This window comes from Gallus gallus, chromosome 8, assembly GCF_016699485.2.
Source record: "Gallus gallus isolate bGalGal1 chromosome 8, bGalGal1.mat.broiler.GRCg7b, whole genome shotgun sequence".
NCBI classification, from domain to species: Eukaryota; Metazoa; Chordata; class Aves; order Galliformes; family Phasianidae; genus Gallus; species Gallus gallus.
Genome location: NC_052539.1, coordinates 25220754 through 25243943, shown reverse-complemented (window position 1 = coordinate 25243943; position 23190 = coordinate 25220754). Strand labels below are relative to the sequence as shown.

The 23190-nt window shown below is 45.8% G+C and overlaps 1 long non-coding RNA gene across 1 annotated transcript in view; it reads right to left on the bottom strand.

Moving 5' to 3' along the window:
• Nucleotides 1-21152, bottom strand: part of LOC107054033 — a 160864-nt gene extending 139712 nt beyond the window's left edge. Inside the window, exon 1 of the long non-coding RNA XR_005862074.2 lies at nt 21080-21152. This is a non-coding gene — a long non-coding RNA (uncharacterized LOC107054033). The remainder of the gene's footprint in view (nt 1-21079) is intronic.
• Nucleotides 21153-23190: the final 2038 nt, after the last annotated feature.

Genomic DNA, 23190 nt, shown 5'->3' with positions numbered 1-23190 from the left:
GAGCCTATATTTGCTCCACAAGTGATCTGACATGCTTTACTATCCCACACTGAGTGACATGGTCTACAGCAGTCACAGGCACGCATTGATGGTTGGACTAGATGACCTTAGCGGTCTATCCAACCTTAATGACCCCTGTCTATCCCCTCTCCCCATAACACCTATTGAGGCAGAGTTTCCTGTCACTCTGTGAGCGCCTTTTCCCACCTCTTTTTCACTGTCCCATTGAAGCCATGGCCACCAAGGGTGGATATAGCCTTTTCTTGGCCTACTGTCAACAGGGCCAATGGCAAAAAGAAAAAAGAAGGGGAAAAATAAAGGAGAGAGATTTTTTTTTCTAAATTATTTTTATTATTATTTTCCAGCCTGAAAATTCTTGGCAGCATAAACCTCATCAGTTCCTTCTAGCATTGTAAGAGAAGATTATGTAATATTTACAGTGATATTAATGCAATCAATCAGCGTCAGCAAGTGGGGATGTAGGAGCCAGCTATGCACATGACAGAAAAGTGGGGAAAAGGAAAGCACAAAGGGGTCCCTGTAATAGCTGGGGAGGGATGCCAAATACTTTCACTGCTTTCCAAGCTAATGGTATACAAAATAACTCAATCGGCTTTGGCCCAGTTCATTAAAAATAATTAACTTGACTGCTCGGTGACTTCCCCGCAGATTCAAGATGCCCACCAGTGCCCAGGCACGCGCATAAACACCTTTCCTTCTCCCATTCAACTGGGAAGACTTCACCCAGCCCAGTCCCAAATGATGTAAAAGGAGCCCTTGTTGGATCTTGGGTTACTGGGAATGGTGAAAGCGTAATGGATCAAGAACCCCACACCGAACAGAAGGGCTTTGCCACTGCCCTGAGGCTGAAAAGAGGCCCATTCTTCCTGAGGCATGTGCCTTGCAGCCACCAGGCAAGGGACTTCGCAGTCCTGAAAGTCACACAAATAGCTACTTCGTTCACTTTTCCTGTTTTTTTGTTTTGGTGGAAACATTAGAGTCCAGAGGGGATTGTTTCCAGAGCTTGACTTCTGCATAGCTGCCGGAGAAATCTTTGGCTGCAGGGAAGGGGCACCACTGTGCCATAGGATGGTGGTGGAAAGTGGTATGTGCAGCTTGCACAGAGCTGGGGGCATGCTGAGGAGCTACAGCTGGGAGGTGTGCTCTGCTCCCTGCCTACCAGGCTGGAAATATGTTCAGGAATTGCTAAACCCTATCTCAGAATGAGCCTTTCCTAAATAACAGCTATTGAGGTTTGGACCTCAGGTTGCAGTTTGGCAGAAGCCAAGTCTTGTGATTCAGATCTTGATGTGGTGTTTCTCAAGCTCTGAGGATGCTGGGACCAGGAGGCATCACCAGTCTAATGGATGGACTCTCCTCAGAAATGAGCAAACCAGTTTAGAAGAATAGATCAGGTCTCACATACAAAAACAAGATGAATACTACCTTCAAAAGAGACCAGAAGGATGTATTAACTTAGTTTTCTCCATTTTAAGACATTTGTGCAACTGTCAGAATACCACATAGGATGGTTCTCCCACACCAGTAGGTCTGCTCATCAGAAATAGAAACATTACTTGAGAAACCTCAGCAAAGATCCTAATATGATTAAGAAGAACTCAAATGATGGCATGAGTAGATGTCTACATCCGTAGTTAAAGCTGCATAGTTGACTTGGTTGCCTAAGAATTCAGCTTTACTGCTGAGGTAAAGAAAACCTTTCTATGCGTCATCCAGGGAGAAGAAACCTGCTGATTTAACATCAATCACTGCAGTAAAAGAAGAGGAGGAAAGTACCAGATCTTTTCCCGTAATAGCGTGTTATCCCAAACACACACCAGAAGTGTGTTTGGATCAGAGGTACCCAGGAAAGGTCTTTTTCCACAGCCTCCTGCCGGAAGCCACCATGAGGAAGCTCCCACACCTCCTCTCACACCAACCTTGGTTGAAAGGGAGGGGACAGCACAGTGGCAGAGCATCTGCTGCTCAATTCCCAACCACATGCATGCAGATGGAGATTAGGTAAAAGCAGATGCTCCCTTTAACCGCAAGTTTGGAAAGAGCTGGTGGCTGGGCCACGATTGAGTAATGCCTGTTCTCCAGAGAAAAATCAGCATGTGGGAGGCAGTCCGTTTTCCAAGAGCAAGCCTCCCAAAACAGTCTGGCAGTAACAGCCAGTCATCTTTGAGCAAGCAGTCAACATGCAATCATTTTGGGCTCCTTTCCATTTAGGAGTATGACTCCTGGGGAAAGTTTGACATCAGCTCCTGCCCTGGGCAGAGAGTGCAAAATCCATCTGAAGACAAATTTGTTGCATTTTTGACTCCTGAGCCATGCTCCCCATTCCCCTCTGACCCAGAGGGCTGAATTTCTAGTGACATGAGCAGGAATTTCTACAATAAAACCCTTGTGCACAGACAGAAGAGCAAACTGCTTTGACCACTGAGCAACCACAACCACGAACCACTTCCATTTACTCCGGCCTTTTCCTCTAAGTTTCCTCATATACATTTAGAAGCTTCTTTCTGGGTGAAGTTCAGTGCTTTCTGAGCAAGATGGCTCCCTTTGGCTTTTACAGGGACCTATTCCTCACAACATGGAGGTGTCCACCAGGTGCCCTGGAGATCTCCATCACTGGGACAACTAAACAAATAAATTAATCAGCTGGCTGATATTTTATCTCCGCATACGCTACGCTTTAAAGAGATTTCTCTTCCAGTGAGGAAATCAGAGCAAGAATTAACCTCGTGTGCAGGGAAGAGACTGATCTTCACAATCTGGTGTTGAGAAAGACATGGCCAAACTGACCTAGGACTGAAACGTGATAGGAAAGCAACCTGAAAACACACCCACTCATTTCAGAGGCTCAGAGGGAGAAGCAGCAGCCATTTTCTTGGGCTGTGATGATATTCACAGCTTTCTCTGCAGTCTCAATGAGGCAAAAGTTATGCAATGCTCAGACATTTATCCACACTCATGATGCTGCAGTAATCTGGTTGCTCAGCTAGAGTATGCAGCCAAAGAACATTGAGAAATGAGCCTGCAAGTTGAACATATGCTATCAGTGAAATCTCATTTCATAGTTGCCACTTACTGTTTCAGAACAAGAGGGGAACACACATGGGGCTAATCTTGGGACAGGAGCAACAAAGCCCTGAAATCACTGACATCTTCAGTAATGCCACTGTACAAAAGCATTCCATTTTGATCTACCCAGCTAGGGTTTATGAAAGGAATCATTAACAAAAATAGTTAGAATAAGATGATGGCCATCCCCCCACACCACCATGTGGAAGGATAACATGGAGTAAGAGTGACTGAGCTATGGGTGAGCTCACCATGAATGATTGCCCATCAAGAGCCACTCATTCCAGCCCAGGAGAGCTCCGGGCTTGGCCAGCAGTCCTGGCTAATGCTGGGTCCATCCTGTTTGATTATAAACACAGAGCAGCACTTGGCCGCTGCTCTCGTCTGGCTTTCCATTTGTGCTGATAACACACATATTTGTAAAGGCGATGCTAATTGCTGTACTAGATTTATTAGCATGAATATTATCCATCCCTTCCTTTCACCCCCCCAACTCCAGCTCCATTCATCATTTTTACGAGAGGCTGAACGATCCGATATGGGGACCACACCTCCCTGCTTTCTGGGGATGGCAATACAAACATGGGCTTAATGATCACCCATAGATCGAACAGCTCCATACAAATGGTGGGTGAGTGGCGGAGCTGGGCTCTGGGAGGCTGTATGCTTTCTCCCAAGCAACAAAAGGTGCCAGCAACGTGGCATCTATTTGTGAGTGGGGCAATGAGAACAGAGAGCTTTTGGGGTGGGATCCAAACCACATCCTCCCATCAAACCCCACTAAAACGGCTGGGTGTGTAGGATGGAACTATATAAAGCCGTGAGGATAACAACCGCTGTTTGGTGCCAGGCTTGGAGCTGAACCAGTTGTACAGGAGGAAAGTTACGGGCCTCTGGTGGAACGTAAATGGTGTTCCTGCATGCAGCAGAAAGCACACGCCTGGTGTCTGCGTGGATCCTCACAAACTGCATCTTTAAATGTAAGCAGTGGCGGTGCCAAACAATTACGATGTTTATAGAAACTGATGGCCTACATCTGTTTAAAATACTACTCAGTGTTTAGACTGATGGAATAGAAAACATTCTGCAAAGAGTAAGCATAAATTGTATGGTTTTATGGACTTTTTTTTCAAGCAAGTGCTCACACTACATTGATTAACTACTCAGATTCATTAGCACTTTGAGCGCAGCAGAGTGAACGCATGTCATAAACCTGCCTTCCCGTGATAGAGTCAACCAAATGTAAGGAGGTTCTTCCAGAGGATAAACCCTGTTTGGGACCAGGCTGAGGTAAGGATGTAGGCTCATGTCTCAGCACCGTCAGAGCCTTCCTGCTGCATCTTAAGCAACCAGGAACTGCTTCAGCAATAGCCAAGCCCCAGGACATACTGGGATTTGGCAAATTGTCATTGGCAAGAGCTGCCCAAGCAATACGTACAACATGACAAGACCCAATTTCTCACATACACGCACCCAAAGGCTTCCCTGCATGGTCATGCTCGGCATGCTGTTCTTTGGGTAAAGACTGCTGCTTTTCCACCTCAGTAGCCACAGCAGCCTTTCTTCATTAGCAACTTGAAATCTTGCTGCAAGTCTCCCCACTTGGGGTGATGCTGTTTAGAAACAAAGGACCCCATTCATCACAGAAGCCTTTGGAGTTCACTTTCTAATTTTTTTTGTTTGTCTTAGGGGGGTGGTGGTGTAAGTTTTATGGCCAAAACACACAGATACCCCAGAAGGGACACCCTGCTCTGGAGCTCATTATAACCATGTCCCCTTGGGCATGACTCCTGTGCGGCAAGTGGGAAGGTCTCTGTTATACTGAGAACAAATGTATGGCATAAAAAAACCCAGCTCCAGAGCTTTCCCATAGTTAATTTCCAGGGTTACTATGTTGTATAGCATAGTAAAAGTCTTGCAGTTTCCATTCTTCTTCCACCCAATCCCTTGTATTTTTAAGACCACTTATGTCACACACACGCACACAAGGCTCCAGCACAAAAAGGCAGCCACATCAAACACAGCATTGCAAACAAGCAGGCTCCATCTCTTCCAAGCTCTCATTTTTATCTCAATCTGTGCACTGCAAATTAACGTGCAAATTACATAAATAAGAAGCACATGTAAATTGGAAGTCATTCTCCCTGGCACTGGCTACTCCCAGGCACTTCAGAGTGAGACTGTGGCTACAGATATCTCTAGATGAAGCATTACATCCTTCAGAGTAAATCCCTGGACCAACAGAGGGGCTACTCCAGAGCAGCTCCACAGATGAGAAAGAGGAACCATCATTCTTCCTGCTCTGTCCCAAGACATCAAGTACATCCAGCTTACGGTGGTCAGATTCAAGGAAGTAGCTGGATGGGACTGCACATTCCCTTTGGGGAAGCCCTCTGCAGCATTAAGATGCTGTTAGCACTACACTTGCAGCTAAGCTACTCCAAAAGCTCTATGCATGCCCAGCTCCACGGCTTGGATGCTTCACCCTGCTTGCTCCCATAGAGGAGCATCCCACCTCCTGGGCAGCGACTCTGGCTGCACGGGGCCCTCCACAGTGTTCCAGCACTGCTACCTCTCCCCAGTCCTGGAGCAGAGCTGTGTAAAACATGCAGACATTTTCATCACTTAACTTATTGTTGCCCTGGGGGAATCTGCATAAGATTACCCAGTGCTCTTTAAATCAGTCCCAGAACAATTGTTTCCAGCAGAGTTGTTCTTTCCTCTGTAAGCAACCTCTCTTTTTCAGACAAGCTTGACTGTTACACCAGAGCAACGTCTGTTTATACCAACTACAGAGGTTGTTCTTTCCACCAGGATGAATGGGTTGGCTTCTTCTCAAATCCACCCAACATTTTCAGCCCAGCTGCATGGCCACTTTCAGACATCTGACGTGATCCCCACCTAACAGAGCTTTCCAAGTTGCCTGTGGTAACAGCAGGGATGGGTCTGAGGCTTGCAAGAATATTCACTGTGACTGCACACCAGAACAAGGCCAAGTCACCACTACCCTCTACATGGGAACAGACTTCGGCACATCTCTGGTCAATGCTGTAGTTTCCAAGACCAGCTCTATTTGAAGGTACGTGGCACTGCTGCCTCTGCAAGGGTTATCTCAGTGCCCTGGGCTTGATGTGAACAAGTTGGCTGATGGCTGGACCTGCTATAGACCGATATTTCTATAGGAGCAGACTCTGAGGCTGCTCACATCAACATTTAGCTGGAGGAAATCCCAGCCACAAGCCCACCGGGATCAGGGGAATCAGTGTTACCAATAAAGAGCCATTTCTCACCCTTCCAAATCCACACTCCAAACAGTAGGATGCAAAAGGGAGGATTTCTCATAAGCTGAACTACTCCTGCAGGAAATGGCACATTTAGCACTTGTTTCATGACTTCATTTCACCCCATTTCCCTCGTACCCCTATCCCAAGCTCTGCATGATGGCAACAGCAGCACGCTATCTCTGTCAGCAAATCCCTTGATCTTCAAGAGGAGCCCTGTGCACTTCTGCCAGGGTGACCTGGAGGCAGAGGTCCTGCACACACTGCCTGCCTGGTCCCCAGCACAGCCACCACCTCCTCTCTCCAGCATTACCCCACAAATCACAGTGGCACCAGATTAAGCCTTCAGCTGTATTATTTCTTGAGGTTGACTCATCACAAATGTTGACAGTAAGGATCAGCTGTTAAGTAACAAGCCAGAAAACCAATTCCTTTCCATATATTCAATAAAGTCCTCTTGCTTCCTTCAGAGGAAAGCATACTGCACCACGTTATTAACGGGCCCAAGAGGAAATCACTCTTCGGATTTGGAAAGTCAACATTAATGGGTTCAGATTGCAATAGAGGGCATGCTCATTTTGCAATTGAGTTAGTTGCTCTGATATACTCTTGATGCTATTTTCCTGGCAAATTGTGATTGCTAATAAATTGCAATAACTTTGAGTTTATGTTATGAGTCACAGAAGATTACATCGGGCAGTAATGATGCTCCCAAAGCAGAGGGTCTCTCCAGTGAAACATCTTGCATATGGAAGCAATTCAGAATTTACAGATTCAGAGAATGAAGCCTACACATTACTGATGAAGAAACCATATTTTGATAAGATAATAGGCAGGAACACAATCTAACAGGCACATTACTTAAAGAGAAAAGAATAGAAAGCTCTTAACGTCATCTAGTAGCTCAGGCTTCACCCAAAGTCTTTTGAAGCAAATAGATTAAATCCTACAGGCTTCAACAGGGCTGAAGATCAAGTCCTCACCCTTCCTCACAACAGGAACACGCTCCGGGTCAGCTCGCACCATCCCAGAACACTTTATCCTGCAATATCCCAGCCTCCTGCTTATTATAAAGTGAAATCTGTTTATTTCCTTTCATATTTAACTCTCCCTCAGTGTCTCATTTTGAATCCCTCCCCCAGGGCAGCTAAAGCAGAAGTTTTAATTTTATTGCTGTTAGTTCAACTTCATATATATATATATAATTATTATTATTATTTTTAAAAGCACAGAGCCGCCCCGCTCCCCTCTGGTTTGTCTTTTTCTTCCCAGGCATTTCCTAGCTGCCGTGCTCAGGCTCCACCTTGTCATGTAAATCCAATTTAATTTGCACAGTTCTGCTTGACTGGGGCTGTTTTCTAATAAGTTCAAGCTCCATGAAAAATTCCAACCAGGTGATACACTCAGAGGCAGCAGCTTCTAATGCTGCATGCCAGGAGGATCTTCACAACACAGCCCAAGAGGAGGCAGGTGGCTTTCAAGGCTGTTTGGCCTTTTATTTCTAATATTGATTTTCAAGTCCCAACAGTTAAACCTTGTTTTACTTTATGACCCATTTCTGCCTCAAAACCCATTTTGCCCCTGGGTTATTGATACAGTTGGGAAACTTACTGTGTTTACTTCTATTTGAGAAAACTATTTGTTTGTTTAAGGCACCAACGTCAAACCAAGGCTGTGTCCGTGCTTGTACCAAGAGCTCTAATGCTGGATTTTTCCATTGTGCATTTTGGTAGGGAGCTGTCTCCAAAAGCCTCTAGAGGAGAGATGGTAGCACACGGGAAACAAGTGTTTACGATGAAGGATAAGTAGTATTTTATGGTTTCACTTCCTCTGCTTCTCAGTGGGTGAAATTCTGTGAACACTCAATAGACTGAAGAGCAAACATCCTCTGCACAAGAGGGAGATAGTTGAGTCTAGGAGGGCCAGATCAGAACCCAGAGCTAAATCCAACTATAAGCAGAGCCTGGATGGTTTGGGGGCAACGCCTACAAGCAGAAGCCTTCTCTTCATGCCTCATGTTTTAATGCAGGCTTGTGCCATCCCACAAAACTCATTTTTGGCCGCAGGCTCAGCCCTGAGCACAGCTTAAGCAACATTCACAACCACCGAGCAGTCACTGCCCAGCACTGGATCCCCTGTGAAACCCCTCCAAAAATAGCAGTGCTGCAGCCCTCAGCCTACCTGAGGTACAACAGGCCAGTTGGGGGGTTAGGCAGCATTTCATCTGCCTTCCCCTGTGAGAAAGAGAGCCCTCAGCTTTTCTTCCCTTTAGTCAAGAAAACTGGAAAAAATACTCCTCCAAGGGCTTTGTAAATAAATACAGGATGACATGACAGCTCAGGTGATTTATTGGCACTTAACATTATGAGGGTGATAGAGAGCACTGCAATAGTTAAGCACCACGGTCATGGCCATTATAAACATTTTTTTAGAGGGGTTTATTGCAGAGCTGTAAAAGTAAGCTCTAGGCTAGGAGCTGGCATGCGAGTTCTCTCTACCTTTGAAGTATTTATTGACATTAGAAATTTGATTTTTTTTTTTTTCTCTCCCCCCATCCCAATTTGGAATCTTTGAACAGCAAGGTTTAAAAGCAAGCAGATAAGAGAAGGAAGGAGGAAAGGGAGCAGTGCTGCCAGGACAAGGAATGGTCAGCAAATGGCTTGCCAGGGAGAACTTGTCAGTTCACCTTTTTCCATGCACGTGACTCACACAGCAGTGGTTTCTAAGAAGTTTCTGTCTTTCAAAGTATTTGCCCAGCCATTTCCATGCAGTTATTGGTGTGTGACTTACAGCTTCTAGAAGCAAGCAAGTCACTCCCAGGCACAGCATGCCATCAAGCACTGCTGGGAAGGCTGCAGATCACACCCGGCCCCCACTTTCCATGGAGGAGCAGAAAATTGTGCCTGAGCAGCTCAGCTATGCCAAGTTACACGTTGGCAAGAGTGAGACCAGTGCACTTCAAAGGCCTGTTCCAAGCAGGATGATTGCTTTACCATTCCCAGGAGGACTTGCCAGATGCAAGCACTTCTCATTTCAAGTCCAGAAGACACCATCATAAGCCTTCTCTAAAACAGAGGCCATTCTGCCATTTGGTTAAATGCCCATATTTCAGCAGCATGGTCCCTGCTCATCAATTTCCTCAAGCCACCTACTCAGCACTGCTGTACCAACACCAGAGCATCTCCAGGAAGACCCATGCTACCTTTACTTTTGAAAAAGACTGTGGAAGGGGACTGCATGGAAAACACCCAGGAATGGATTTACTGCCCAGGACAGTAAGGGAACCATAGCAGTGAGCAATGTGGTTTAGCGGCCGTAGTGATGATGAGTTGATGGTTGGATGCAATGACCTTAGTGGTCTTTTCCAACCGCCTCAGTTCTACAAAGGGAACAGTACTTCCTCCATTAGTAACACCCAAGGTATTCCCCTGAGCACTTTGCTGCTCAGCACCCACTCTGACAGCTCATGCATACCCAAAGTTCCTCCTCCATCCCTGCACTGTGGAGCATCCCTGAGCACTACATCCAAGTGGCACGGTACAGAGAGACATTAAGCGCTCTTCAATTTGCTTCTTGCTCCTCCAGGAATGAATCCACAGCACAGCTCCATTTTACAACATCCTTCTTCAGATTGCTGCTAGGATGGGAGGAGAAGCAATCAGGAAACTCAGCTTGGAACATCTCAAACCACACCCACTAGTTATAGTGAAGATGAAACCTGTCTAGAACCAACAGCTGAGGAGGACCCCAGGCTATTTTTTATATCCACCCTTTTCACAGCCAAGTTCACCCCCAAATCCTCCCACACACTGAATGACGGGTGGGATGGATGAGGCCAGCACGGAACAGATGTTCAACTAATTTGCTTCCACATGTCATTAAATATTTCACATGTAGGAAAAGGATAAAAGCAAGAAGATTAAATATGGATGTCCTAAGTCTAATTAACATCCCCACTGGTAAGCTGGGCACATTTTATCTTAAAAACAGAGTGACACCAGCTTCCTTTGTAACATGGTTGAATCCCAGGGGAAAGCGATCAGAAATAACACACTGATGTCATTAAGAATTGTTTATTATTACTGTTACAAAGCTTGGGTAAATCCACTCATTATAGGACCAACACAACCTTTTTGTGAACGAGTTAAAGTCTGTTTTAAGTTCTTGAATAAGACTTCGAGTATAAAAACTTGGATATGGGTGAGATGCTCTTAAGGAATTTTGACAAGGGCATTTGATCAACCCCCTAGAAATAAAAATCAATGCATCAAACTGTCATCACTGTGAAACGCACATGCCTCAAACTTTCCAGTTCAGCAAGGCTATAAAATACTAAGGCTTTTTATACATTTAAAAGTGCGAGGTAAAACATAATTATAACATAAAAATGGTATAAAATAAAGAAAACTTATGTTTTATATGCTCACCACGCTGGAAAATTTGAGGCACAATAATCTCCTCTACAGCAGTCCCCATATTATGGTTCCAAGTTCCTCACACCTTGTAATATAATTAAGCATCCTCCTGAATGCTTTGTCACACTTGAATATCACAGACTATCATCAAAAAAAGCCAACCAGGCTCTGATCCCCACAGCCATCCCAACGCTTGGTGACTTGGAAATCAATTTGTTCTGAGAGCAAATATGAGAAGTGAGCCCTAGGGGTAGCTTTGGCTCTACAAACCAACTGCATACAGAGAAAGGGAGAGAAGGGACAAAAATATTTTCTTCCCAGATGCAAACGTGCAGGCAGGTGCCAAAGTCTTCTAACTACATGACTTTGTATTTGGCCCGGTGACAAAACAAACCCCAGGGTAGGAAGATACAGTAGTTCTAAGCAATAGGTTAGGTTTCAATTTAAGCAAGGCCTAAATAAGTTCTTTATCAGAGGGAGCAGCATTAATATATATTTTTAATAAAATGTTGGCCCTGAGGTCATGTGTCTGAGCTGTTTTCTTTTTCTTATGTTCTAACAGTGCTTTCAGATGTTCATATCCTGCAGCTGCAGTTCCTGTGTAAGCATGGCTCGCATTGCCAAACCTGTGGCAAAGGGATATTAGCACCTAATGGCTGCTTGTTGCAAATGGGCTATTCTTTGGCACAAAAACCTGTGCATCCCTGAACATCTGGGCTAAGAGAGCAATGAAGTAAATCAAACTGAGTCAACCTCATGGTTCACTCTGTGACTGGTCCCCTGGTAATTACTGAGGATTAGTAACATGGTAGACACTCCTCGGCTCAGTGGTCGGCTGATTGATTGCAAGAGGTACGCATGTCAAAACTGCCCCAGTAACGAGTGTAAAGCTCGTGAAGGAAAAGGAAGCTCAGAAAATGGAGTATGGAACAGATAATTCTGCACCATAAGGGCACCCTTATCCTTCCTCCTTGTTGTTTTTCTTTCTTCCTTGTTCTGTGGGAAGAATTACCTAAGAAGAACACAGTTGCATCTCATGATGCATGGTCATAATCAAGTCTTCAATTCTCAGGGACTGTGTTGGTCCCGATGTTTACCTGGGAACGATGAACGAAAGGCAGAAAAAGACAGGAAGCGTGTGCTGTTCTGCTCAGATGAGGTAAAGACTGAATGGCTGATGGTTTCAGCAAGGAATGTATTGGCTGGAGCATGTCCCAAGCCTGGTTCCCAGCTGAAACTGTGTACAGACTCTTTCCATGTCACTTCTCTACAAGATTTGCTTTTCCTTGTAAGAAGATTCTCAAAGAAGAACCACAACAGGCTTCACTAGGACCCAACTCCTACACTGTGCATTGGTCATTTCCCTTCTTAATTCAGCTGAGCCAGGAGAGTCCTTGTACTTTTAGACCCTCCCTATTGCATCTCTTGGACATCTCCCAGAGAGTGGGGATGCAATGCTGCTGACCCAGCTGCAAGTGCCTGGGCCGGATTGGGTGGACCATGAAAATTTAGGATTGATAAAAATAACCTGTAGCATATCCAGGGCTGACTCTTAAGTGTTAGGGAGGTCAATGAGGAATGATAGAGTTTGGAAGACTCGGTGGAACATTCCAGCTCTTTTCAAAATATACAGTGGAAATAACTGGGCTCAGAGAAAAGGACTATAGCCAGGGCAACAGGAGAAACAGCAGCAAGTCCTAGTGCTGGCAGTGCTAGAGAAGTTGAGAGCTGACTCAGAAAATAAATTTCTTTCAAGCTGCCAATCTTAACGTCCTTGCCTGGCCTCTATTAATGCATTTCACTAGTGCACTGAAAGCCAAGTCCCCAGCTATGGGTCAAGCCAAAGAGAATAAACTTGAACGAGGGGCAACTAGCAAAAGAAAAGTTCTCCAGACACTTACTGTGGGCCAGAGGTGAGGTGATGTGATTGTTATTGCAGGCTGGGAGGTGTAGTGTGCTTGGCAGCAGCTGTTTCCATCTGCTTGCATGGGCTGGATGGAGAAAGGCAGAGGCAGTTTCAGTCAGGTCATTGCCACTAGCAACCCAATGGCCTGTTAAGGATAGTTGCCTTCTGAATACACAGGTCTCCTAGTAGGACAGTCTCTCCTGCATAACAACCATGCATAAAAGGAGAAACAGAGTCAGCGCTTGTCCAGTGAGAACACCAAGTTCTGTAGTGTGGGCATCACCACGGGCTGACTCCAGAGAGAAGTGGTGGTGATGCTATTAATGAAGTGAGCACTGACTCTTCCCCATATTCGCAGTTCACTTTTACTACTTGTGATCATCAGGCAGAAAGGCATAAATAAAACCTGCTTAATACGATGGTCATTTTTCAAGCAGGAAGTGACACTGGTTGACACCCAGCTATTAATTTGACACTGGGTAGTAAAATCATTTGATCCTCCTAGCAGAATTTTATAGGAATTAAGCAGCCTTGAGATTTATGGCCAACACAGTGCTTTCATGGTAAAGCCTGGTATATAAAAAAGAGGAACATCATTTCTTTTTGCAAAGGGATTTTTTTGCCCATGGAAGCAGTCACTCAGGAAACACTTGCCTTCCTATAAACTTCTTTCCCCCCATCCCCCAAATTACAAGATTCCTCTCAAATTACTAGCAGCACAGAAATCTTGAAAGAGACATAGAGAAAGGGATGATTTTTAGTGGTTTGTGAATTTAACTCCCAGAGACAAAGCATATGCTACAGCCAGAGTGATGGTGGCCACAGTTCAAGTCTCAAGGGTTGGTTTTTAAACCAGCTGTCAGATGAAAGCCTAGCTGGTCATGGAAGTCTGTGCACCACGATAAACACCTTTAGCTAAGGAGAAGGTAGGACTAGAGAGGCTGTAACCTGCTCATCATAGCCATATTATGCCTAACTCCAGCCTCAATCATAGCTCCCACCACAGGCAACAGCAGTCTGAGAAACCAAGTACCTGCAGGCTACAGGCATTTGGACATCAACCAAAGACCAGCAGGGGACTCTCGTTGTGCTCCAGCCCTTGATCATGTCCTCCCTGCACTGTACTGCAAAGCATGGTTGACAGACACGGTATCACTTCATTTAAGTGAATATTTAACATGCACAGGGACTCTCTCCCCAACTACAAGTGTGTAGCTCACACTCTGAGTGTGGGCCTATTAGATTAACACACAGTTGTGAGCACGAGGGGGAGCATGCACGGAGAGGAACTCTGCCAAGTAGAAATTGTGTGCATTTTTCCTTGCAGCAGGCTCCTGACCCAGATGGCAGCAGAACAGGGTTGCACTACTCCCCCATCCTCCCGCTGACCACTGCTGTGTGATTTTCCCTCCAGCCAGGGGAGGAATGGAGGGTGGGCGGAAGCATGTGGAGATCCTTATCACACTGCAAGTCAGTAACACCACATCAACCGACATGCCTGATGTATTCTACCACCTCGTGAGATGAGCCAAGTGACCCAAGCTTGTGCTTGCAGCCTCCGCCAACTCCCAGCCAGCATCACCTCTCACATGCAGGCCAGCTCCCTGCACACTGCATTGCTCAAGCACTCAGCCTCCATGCTCATTTTCCCAGAAGTGTTTGAAATACAACAGAAAGTCTTCCGAGCACCCAGGCTGACATGAGTGAAACCTGGATGCTTGCACAGCCTGTCTCAACCAAAGCACTGAGAGTCATCAGATGAGGGATGGTGCTAGATTAGGAGCACCTGGGAAAGGACAAGCTGTTGGGAAGGAGCAACAGACTCCATCTCAGTTCTTTCAGCTCCCCATAGAATTTTGAAGTTGGAGAAGATTACCAATATCATTAAGTCCAACCCCAACCCACCCCACCATGCCCACTAATCATGTCCCTCAGTGCCACATCTCCGTGGATCTTGAGCACCTCCAGGGACAGTGACTCCACCACTCCCTGGACAGTTTGTTCCAATGCATTATATAGGACTTATTACTACTCCTCCTGTGATACTTTTTTCCTTGATATTCAATCTCAACCTCCCTCACAGCAACTTAAAACCCTTAGCATCAGGGCCCACAACTGCGAGCTACCTTTACCACAACCAGTACCCAAGATAGCATACAACAGTGACAGCACTAACAAGGTGAGAGCAGACAATGTTATGGGCATAGCTGTGCGTTACTGAGTTCAGGTGGTTTCTGGCTTACATCCCAGCACTCTGGAGCAGTGCAGATCTGGCCCTGACCCACAGACAGAGCCAAAAGCCCATTGCTGCTCTCCTGTCTGCATTGCCTCCAGTACACCTCATGGCCTCAGCTGGAATTCCTGCACGCACCGACCTGCAGTGAGAGGGCTTCTGCACCAATGAGATTTATGTGCTTGACAGCAGGAGATTTTGGGGAGCAGATGTAGTGAGGGAGGTCACACAGGGTCATGTTGGAAATACACAGCGGAGGCAAGAACTTAGCCTGGTTGAACTAAATTCTCACTCAATAGCAAAACCACCAGACCATCTTTCCTCTTGAAGAGATTTTCCATGCCCTAACAAGCCTGGTGAAGGACTTACAGACATTTGCGTTCTCTTGCCTGAGCAAAAGGACCTCATGATTTGGCAGAATGCCATGGAAAAAGAGATGTCCAAGAGTTAGGAAAATAAAGGTATTTATCTTCATTGTTAGAAAAAAGAGACTGAGCCTTTTATTTCTCTCTCTTGGAGGATTAAGCTCACAGATTTACAAAGAACTGGTTGATTACCAAAATAAATACATCACCATGCCAATTTATAGGACACAAATGTAGGAAACCCATCCAACCAAATCAGGCAAAGTGTAATTCATGTGAGAGCCCTCAGCATGTGCAAAGGGCACAGTGCATGTAGAATAAAGTACATAGGGAAAACATGCTAGAAACCTCTATCTGCAGGAACAATTCCCAGTGCAGCATACAATGGAGCTATAAAATAAATGGCTTGGCTCTCCACTGGAAGCAAAGCCCAACTGTTCTCAATGAGAAGGAGGATCATGTATCTTTATAATGAGAATTCAGTCATTTTTAAATGTTGGCTTTGCTCATATCACCACCAAATCTGTCTGCAGAGCTGACAGGCTGCAGGCTTCATTTGGATTTCTAACTGTGATTATGCGTGGCAGTGATGGATACCCCAGGGTTTTCAGGGGCTGGCTTTTGTTTTTCAGTTCTTCAGTGCTTGGGATTGAGGGGGATGTTGGGGTATTTTTAGTGTCACTGTCCAATTATGCCTAGAGAGCTCTTTCCTCACCTTAATAGTTCTGATAACACACTGAGATGAAAGCAGGCACTGAACAAGTTCTTCACACTGGCAAAGATGCCCCTTCTGCAATGAAGCCCTGTACAGCAGCTTCTACTGCCAGTGCTCGGTGAGATGGAGCAGAGCACAAGTACTGAGGCTGAACAAACCCCTGCCCAATGAGGCATAAGCACCACCCTGCGCAGCAGAGGTGATCTGCAGAGCACCAGAACATCTGCTTGCTCAGTTAAAAACCCACAGCCACATTAATGGTCAGGAACACGGCGCATTCAGGAGGTAAAAGGAACCTCCCTGGATCTGCAACATGAGGCATTTGGAGAACAAACCTACATAGTAGCCTATTTAGGGCACTGTTAGGCTGGTTCAGGTTCAGGCATGCACTGAACAGGAGTTAAATACATCCAAATCAGTGAACTGATGGCATCCATCTGGAGAGAAGCACATCCTTCACAAGTGGATGCAGAGCAGCTCAAGGAGCTGGCTTGGATCAGCAGCCAAGAACAGACATGCCCAGCCGAGCCAGCCTGGAGGGCTGCGTCACAGCAGACAGGCTCTGCTGTGTTTCATAGCACCAAATGGTCCCAGCACAACAGCTCTGTACAGGGGCTGCAATCCATGGGGCTCACCAGTCCTGGAGGCTTAGGGAAGTGATCTCAGACAGCTAACAACACTGCTCATCCAATCCTTTGCCCTAGATCCTCCTTGGCTGGAGTCTTGCTTATCCCTGACCATTCAGCCCTGCCCTACTCCTTTCTTTGGATGGTCTGGTGTCTAAGTGTCCTGCTTCTGCATTCTTAAATCTTTCCATATATTTACACAGAAGCAATGAGACCAGCCCCTCTGTCCAGCCATGCTGCTTTGCTTCTGCTGCTTGCTCACCTTGCTGCTGCAGTTGACTAGCAGCACTCTTTCAGGATGCTCTTGTGAGCAAGCGTGCCCTCTGCTTTCGGGGCAGCATCTCTCACTATCAAGAATACATACTCAGAAGAAAAACACCAGCAATACAATGTAGAGAGAGGGATGGTGTCCCCAGGCTCTCTCCTTTACAAGAGAAAGGAACAAGCCAGCATGAAAATGGCAAGACAAAAACTACTATCTACTTGCCAGACAGTAGAAAGGCAGCTCAAAGACATGATATAGGGGGCACAGGGATGATGGGTAGACAAGATGATCTTGGAGGTCTTTTCCCATCTTAACGACTGAAGATTCTTTAGACATCACCATGGTCCTCACAGCAAAAGGAATTCCCTTCTTCATGCACATATGTAAGAGGACATGTACAGTGCTTCAGAACCTCCCATTCCTGCTAGATATCATCCTGATGCTGCACTGATAGCAAATTGCAAAAAGCACATCAGTAGCACTAGTTGTCACACACCTATATTGCTCTTGCTGCCCCAGCTCAGCACTCTGCTTTGGTTTCCATGGCTGTGGCATAGATTAGATGCAAGTGCTTTATAACATGCAGCACCAAGCCACACAGGCTCCCAACTCTCCCAGCAGCATGTCAGCCCCTCCAGCCCGAGTCCATTCCATCTCTGGGCATCTGCACACAGACCTGGAGGCTAAAATGAGAAGATCTATCCCAGTTGATGGTTTCAGAGCAAGTCTAAGTCTCCATGCAACGTGAGCTGTGAAATATATGAACTCCCAGGCTTTATATGAGCCTCGTTCTTCTGTGCAATATCATATGGCTTTCAGATTCGTCTGCCCTGTCCACCTTTCCCATGTGTTTCTGATAATTGCTTGCAGATGGAGGGTTTTCTTATTTGCCCTCAGAAGAGACCTGCTGTTGTTCCCTCTTCTTAGATGAGGCTAGGGCCATACACATCATTTTTATTGGCGTATTTTATTGCCCCTACTTCTTTACAGCACACGCCACTGGTCTCCCTAGCCCTCTACATTCCCTTCCAGGCCGCTGTTTGCCATTGCCTCTCTGTTAGGTCTCCTCATTCCCCATGTTCCTCAGCCGAAACGTTACAGGGGCCCCCCAATTAAGAGAATGCCTTATAAATCTCCCTGCATCCAAATCAGATCCAGAGCCTGGCTGGGGAGACGGATCTGGAGACAGCGGGTGGATCTGGCATTCCTCACCCTGCAGACATGCTCCAGCACTGCTCTGCTCCTCACATTGCCTGGGTGAGACCCGGGCCCACACATCCCATGGGTGCTTCAAGAGGTGGGGAGAACTGAACCCCACCCTCTTCAGCCCCCAAAAGCATCCTTACATAGAGCAGAGTTCCAAAACAGGGTGCTGACCCTGTGGTATCTCATCTAAGGCTTCCTGCCAGGACATCTCTCTCTCTCGAGGCCTCCTATGGTGGGACAAGTGGGCAGTAACCTCATTCCCAAGAAGCCTGGTATTTCAGCATCATCTCAGAGAGGCAGTCAGGAGACCCTTGAGCCACGGGGGCAAGTTGCATTTGCTGTCCTTCTGTCAGGGCATGCTCTACTCTCGGATCTCCCCAGTACAACCCAAAAGCGAGGACAGAGGTTCCTCCTACAAAGCCCCACCTGGATGCAGCTCAGTGCCCAGTTCCATGCTGGTGCCCACCCTCAGCACCCAGGCCCTGGGGGAGGCACCTCAGAGCTTTCCCTGAATTAGGGCTCATGGGTTCATCTGTGCTCTTTTAATTGATGCCATGTGAGCAGGGTGGAGATACTAGCCCATGACTTATGCATTGTTTTGCTCAAATTGTGTGTCAAAAGCAGTAGGTCAGAACACAGCCCTCAAGTCTCAAAGTAACACCAGTTCCCTCAGCAAAAACCCGTGCAACCTGGAGGCACCATAATTCAAAAAGCACAAAGGATAATAGTGGCCTGAGAAGAAAACACACTACATCACCGTGCTATTTTGTCCATGCTTGCCTACAGTCCTGACTTTTGATCAATACTGTGCCTGCCCCAGGACTTAAGCTCAGCCTCCAGTGGTGTCTCTGCATTACACTCACACACAATAATTTCCTCGGTGCACACATCGCTGGAAACACAGTGCCAGAATTCCCCAATACAAAATCCTTCCTTGGGTCAGTGCCCAGTGCTCTGAAAAGGCACTCAACATCTGGAAGCAGTGATACTGCACATCTGTGAGACACTCACAGTTACAGGATGGAGAACTACCTATAGGATTACTTACATTGGTAATTAAGTCCTAAATAGAAGGATGCTAGATGTACACACCTTCCTTAACACAGTAATGCTTGAATTATCACACAACCCATGTAAAATGCTGCTCAAGGTAAACAGACCTTGGGGTAGAAGTGGATGGGAATTTCACCTGCACATCTCTCTCTCTGGCATTCAGGTTCTCCTACTAATCAAGTCCTGATTTCTGAGCACTGGGGTCAGATTTAGCAGAACCAAAGAAAGGGACTGCACAGTCCTCTCTGTTACATCCCCACCACATCTCCCAGCCCACACCATGGGCTCTGAGGGGCTCTGCTCACATCTCACATGGCAGCTCCAGCCTGTCCACATCATCACACTCACATATGCACATCACTTCACATGCATGAGAAATCCCACTGGAACCAGAGAGGTTGATGATGTGCCTGATGCTAAAGGCTTGTTGCACCATGGTTTCAAGAATCAGCAACAGAGGTTTCAGCAAGTCAACAAAAGCCAAGGGTGTCTGAGTCAAGGAGAATGTAATGGATCTGCTTTAGCTGCTGTTCAGTCCCTGCTGTATTTGTGTACTGACACCTCCTGCTTGGCTCAAGGAGGCACGAGAGTTCAAAGAGGTATTACTTAAATATGTTTTTCTACTCTGTTTACATTCTTTGTGTAAAATCCTCCCCTTGAGAGACAAGATAAAGAACCACAATCAACCCAGCCTCTACAGAATTGTGGAGAAACATTTTGCTGAACAGAAAGAACATCTAGACCAATGAACACCAGCACCAGAAGCTACCTGTATGTGTCAGAAGAGCCATCCTTCTGAACACAATAGGCACATTACAAACAGATAACAATTCACACAAATAATAACACATGCAGGCATGACATGAAACACAAGGTAATAATAATGCCTTCTGCCACTTCTCTCTTTGATCCGAGACCTAGGCTCACTCTAGATATTTTCTAAGCCAGCACAGACAAATACTGCTGTATGTTTCCAATGACCCCAATCAAAAGCTTTTACAAAAATCAGAGGCTCACAGGATCGCAGCACAGTAGCCTTCAGGAGTGCCTTTTGGAGAGCATGGGGCAATTTTATTTTATTTTGCTTTATCACTGGTGAATAAACCTATTATGTGGACACCCTATATCGAAACGATGAGAGATCTGGGTTCAAAAGAAGGTTTTTGTTTTGCTGTAAATCCTATTTGTGGCTTAGGGTGCAGCCGATACGCCGTTAGCTTTTATTTCATTGATAATTCTGTGATTGTAGTTGAAACTTTGCAACTTAATGAGCTGATGTTATTACTCATACTGTGTGGCCATCTGGAACCAGTTTGGTCAGAGAGCCCAAAGCACCGAGAGCCACCTGTGATGCATTAAGGCTCAGCCCAGTACCAGCGCCGTGGATTTGAGAATCCAGGCCTGCATAAATACTAACCTGTGAGAATGTAATTGGAGAAGTGATATTTAAGAACTTACGGTTTGCCAGAAACGCACATTCTCAGGGGAACGTATGGGGAGGCTTAAAGTTTAAAGCCAAGGGGTTTTTAGTTTCAACGTTGTGAATTGAGAAAATCATTGCATATGGATGTCATTGGAGTGTCCAAACCACTGGGTCTATCCAAACAGGGTGAGCTGTGCCAGCGCTTCAGAACCACCGCTCCCTCCCAGCACCTGAGCCCCACACTGCACATGGTCCTCATTACTGAGGTACCATCTCCAGACACCACTCCAAAGGGGTGGAAGGAATAAGGGGGTGCACGCTTCATAATCACAAAGAACCAAAAAAATCACCGCAGAGGTCGCAGATAAACAATCACTAACGCTCAACAGATTGAAAAGGCACAAAGCAGCACCTATGAACTTCCCACAAGACGTTCTGCTGTACGCTGTGACCAGAAACAAACTGTATTCAGTCCAAAAATACAGGGTGAAATGAACAAATTACCTGCAAGCCATGCCCTGAGCAGACCCAGCCTCCATGCCTCCTCTGAGCCCGAGCTGCTAGTAGCCATGATGTGGTAGAGGTTGTGTTTGCAGAGACCTAAATGAGCATGGTTCCTTTTTCCTCGTTAGCCCATTGATTTACACCACCTGGGATGAGACTCTGCACAGCTTTCAGAGATGTGGGTAAAATGCCATGCAATTAAATGCAGTTTTCTCTTGATTTTCAAAATCTTTGGGGGCGTTTCAGTGGGAATAAAAATATTGGGGATTGCCTAAATGTTACCTAAAGCCCCTGGTGAAGTTAAAGATACTCAAAACTCTGATGATTTAAGGCAGGAGCGCAGGCCCTGGAGAAGCAGAAATGGCTCAGCCCTTGCAAGGCTTTCAGTTTCTCTTGATTCTCCTGTTTGCCCTGTAAAATAGGACTTTCCAGAGCAAGTACGAATGGATGTCCTTTCTTCCAATGTAACACAGGGCAGAGAACTCAATCAGTTCTCCGTATTGTTTCTCTTTGTTCAGTTATAGATATTCCCCTTTGTGCAACCACCTCTGCACGCAAGCATGCAGAAATACTTCCCCAAGAGCAAACTATGATCAGCATGACTGTGAACAACAAGAAAATGAGCCCTCTTTAAGCTGATCTTCCTCTTCCCCAAGATCGGGCTCCTTTTTTGCACTACGTCAAAGAGGTGATGCCATCTTCAGGGAAAGAGGATTTGCTGTGGGTAACTCGGAGCACAGCCAACGAGGTTCACTCTGTGCTGGTTTGGCAGCCAGGAGTGCACTTGGTCAACTCACACTTTGCAGCAAGTGGCCAGTTTTTACCAGAGAGCAATTAAAAAGACAAAAACATAACAGCTTAAGAAAAGCGGTCTGACTCTAGCCCATTTTCTTGCAGCATGACAGCATGTGCAAAGGGTAAATCGAGGTTATATTCTCAATGAGAAACAAGGGTTAGTGAAGACTTTGCAGTAGACTCATGCAAAGTACTTCTCCGAGGACTGCAAACCACAGCAGTGCAAATGCTGGAGCAGGTGCAAGCAGGAAGCCAAAGCCATAAAGAAGCATATTCTGTGCTCAGCAATACCCACAATGGGGTCCAGAAGGCCAGCCAGAATAGTGAATGTTCCTGTAAATGAATGATTTCTTTAAAAAAAAATCTTTAAGAAGCACAGAATTAATGAATTTGGGAAATAAAAAATACCTGTTGCTTTTCCCCAGCTGTACTAGTAAAATGTATGGAAACCTCTTCAGAAACCCACTCTAGGTGAGTGGAGAATGGCTCTATTGGAATAAGAAAGATGAAATGCCCTTTATTTAAATGGACTCGCCCGTACCCAAATCATGCGGCCATTTTCCTTTGAGATTCAAGACCTTTCCAAACCACAGTCAGACTTGGAGGCTGGTAGGACTTTAAGAGACTTAATGAAGACTGCTTGAAAAAGAGGCCAGATTTCCAAAAGTGCACAGACCCACTGGCTGCCACCTATAGCTTTTTTGAAGACAAGAATGAAGGCCCAAGATTATCCAGACCATCTCATTTACAAAGGATTCTTCATCTTAGGCGTACAAGAAATCATCTCTAATGGGAAACCAAACTGGTGGACTTCTACACATCACCTCTTCTGCACAGCCAGTCATCATTGCTTAGTGATCTCTCAGGAACATGGTGTCTAATGCAGCCCCCATCTGAATGGGGTTGGAGTAGAGCATAACACGTCAGGAACACATCCTGCACCGGTACCCATGGGGATCCTCTGCTCCCTGTAGTAAATACAGGTCTGCTCGAAGACGCAGCTGGATGCACATGCATTTTGTCTTGGGGGAGAGCTTGAAATATTTCATGAGGAGCATAAAAATATTCACATACATACATGCATCCATACACATACATACATAAACACACATGGTATCTCTGTGGAAATAACATTTTGTTCAGCATTTTACCCACGCAAAATACACTGCAAGGGCTCAGCATTGCCAGCATCATCCAAAGCAGAACGATCACATCCATCTGTCTTGTCTGGAATTACTTTGTCTTTTATTTATTATTTTTTTAAAGCATTTTGGTGACAGGAATGAATCTATTTCAGATCAAGGATGGAAGTACCT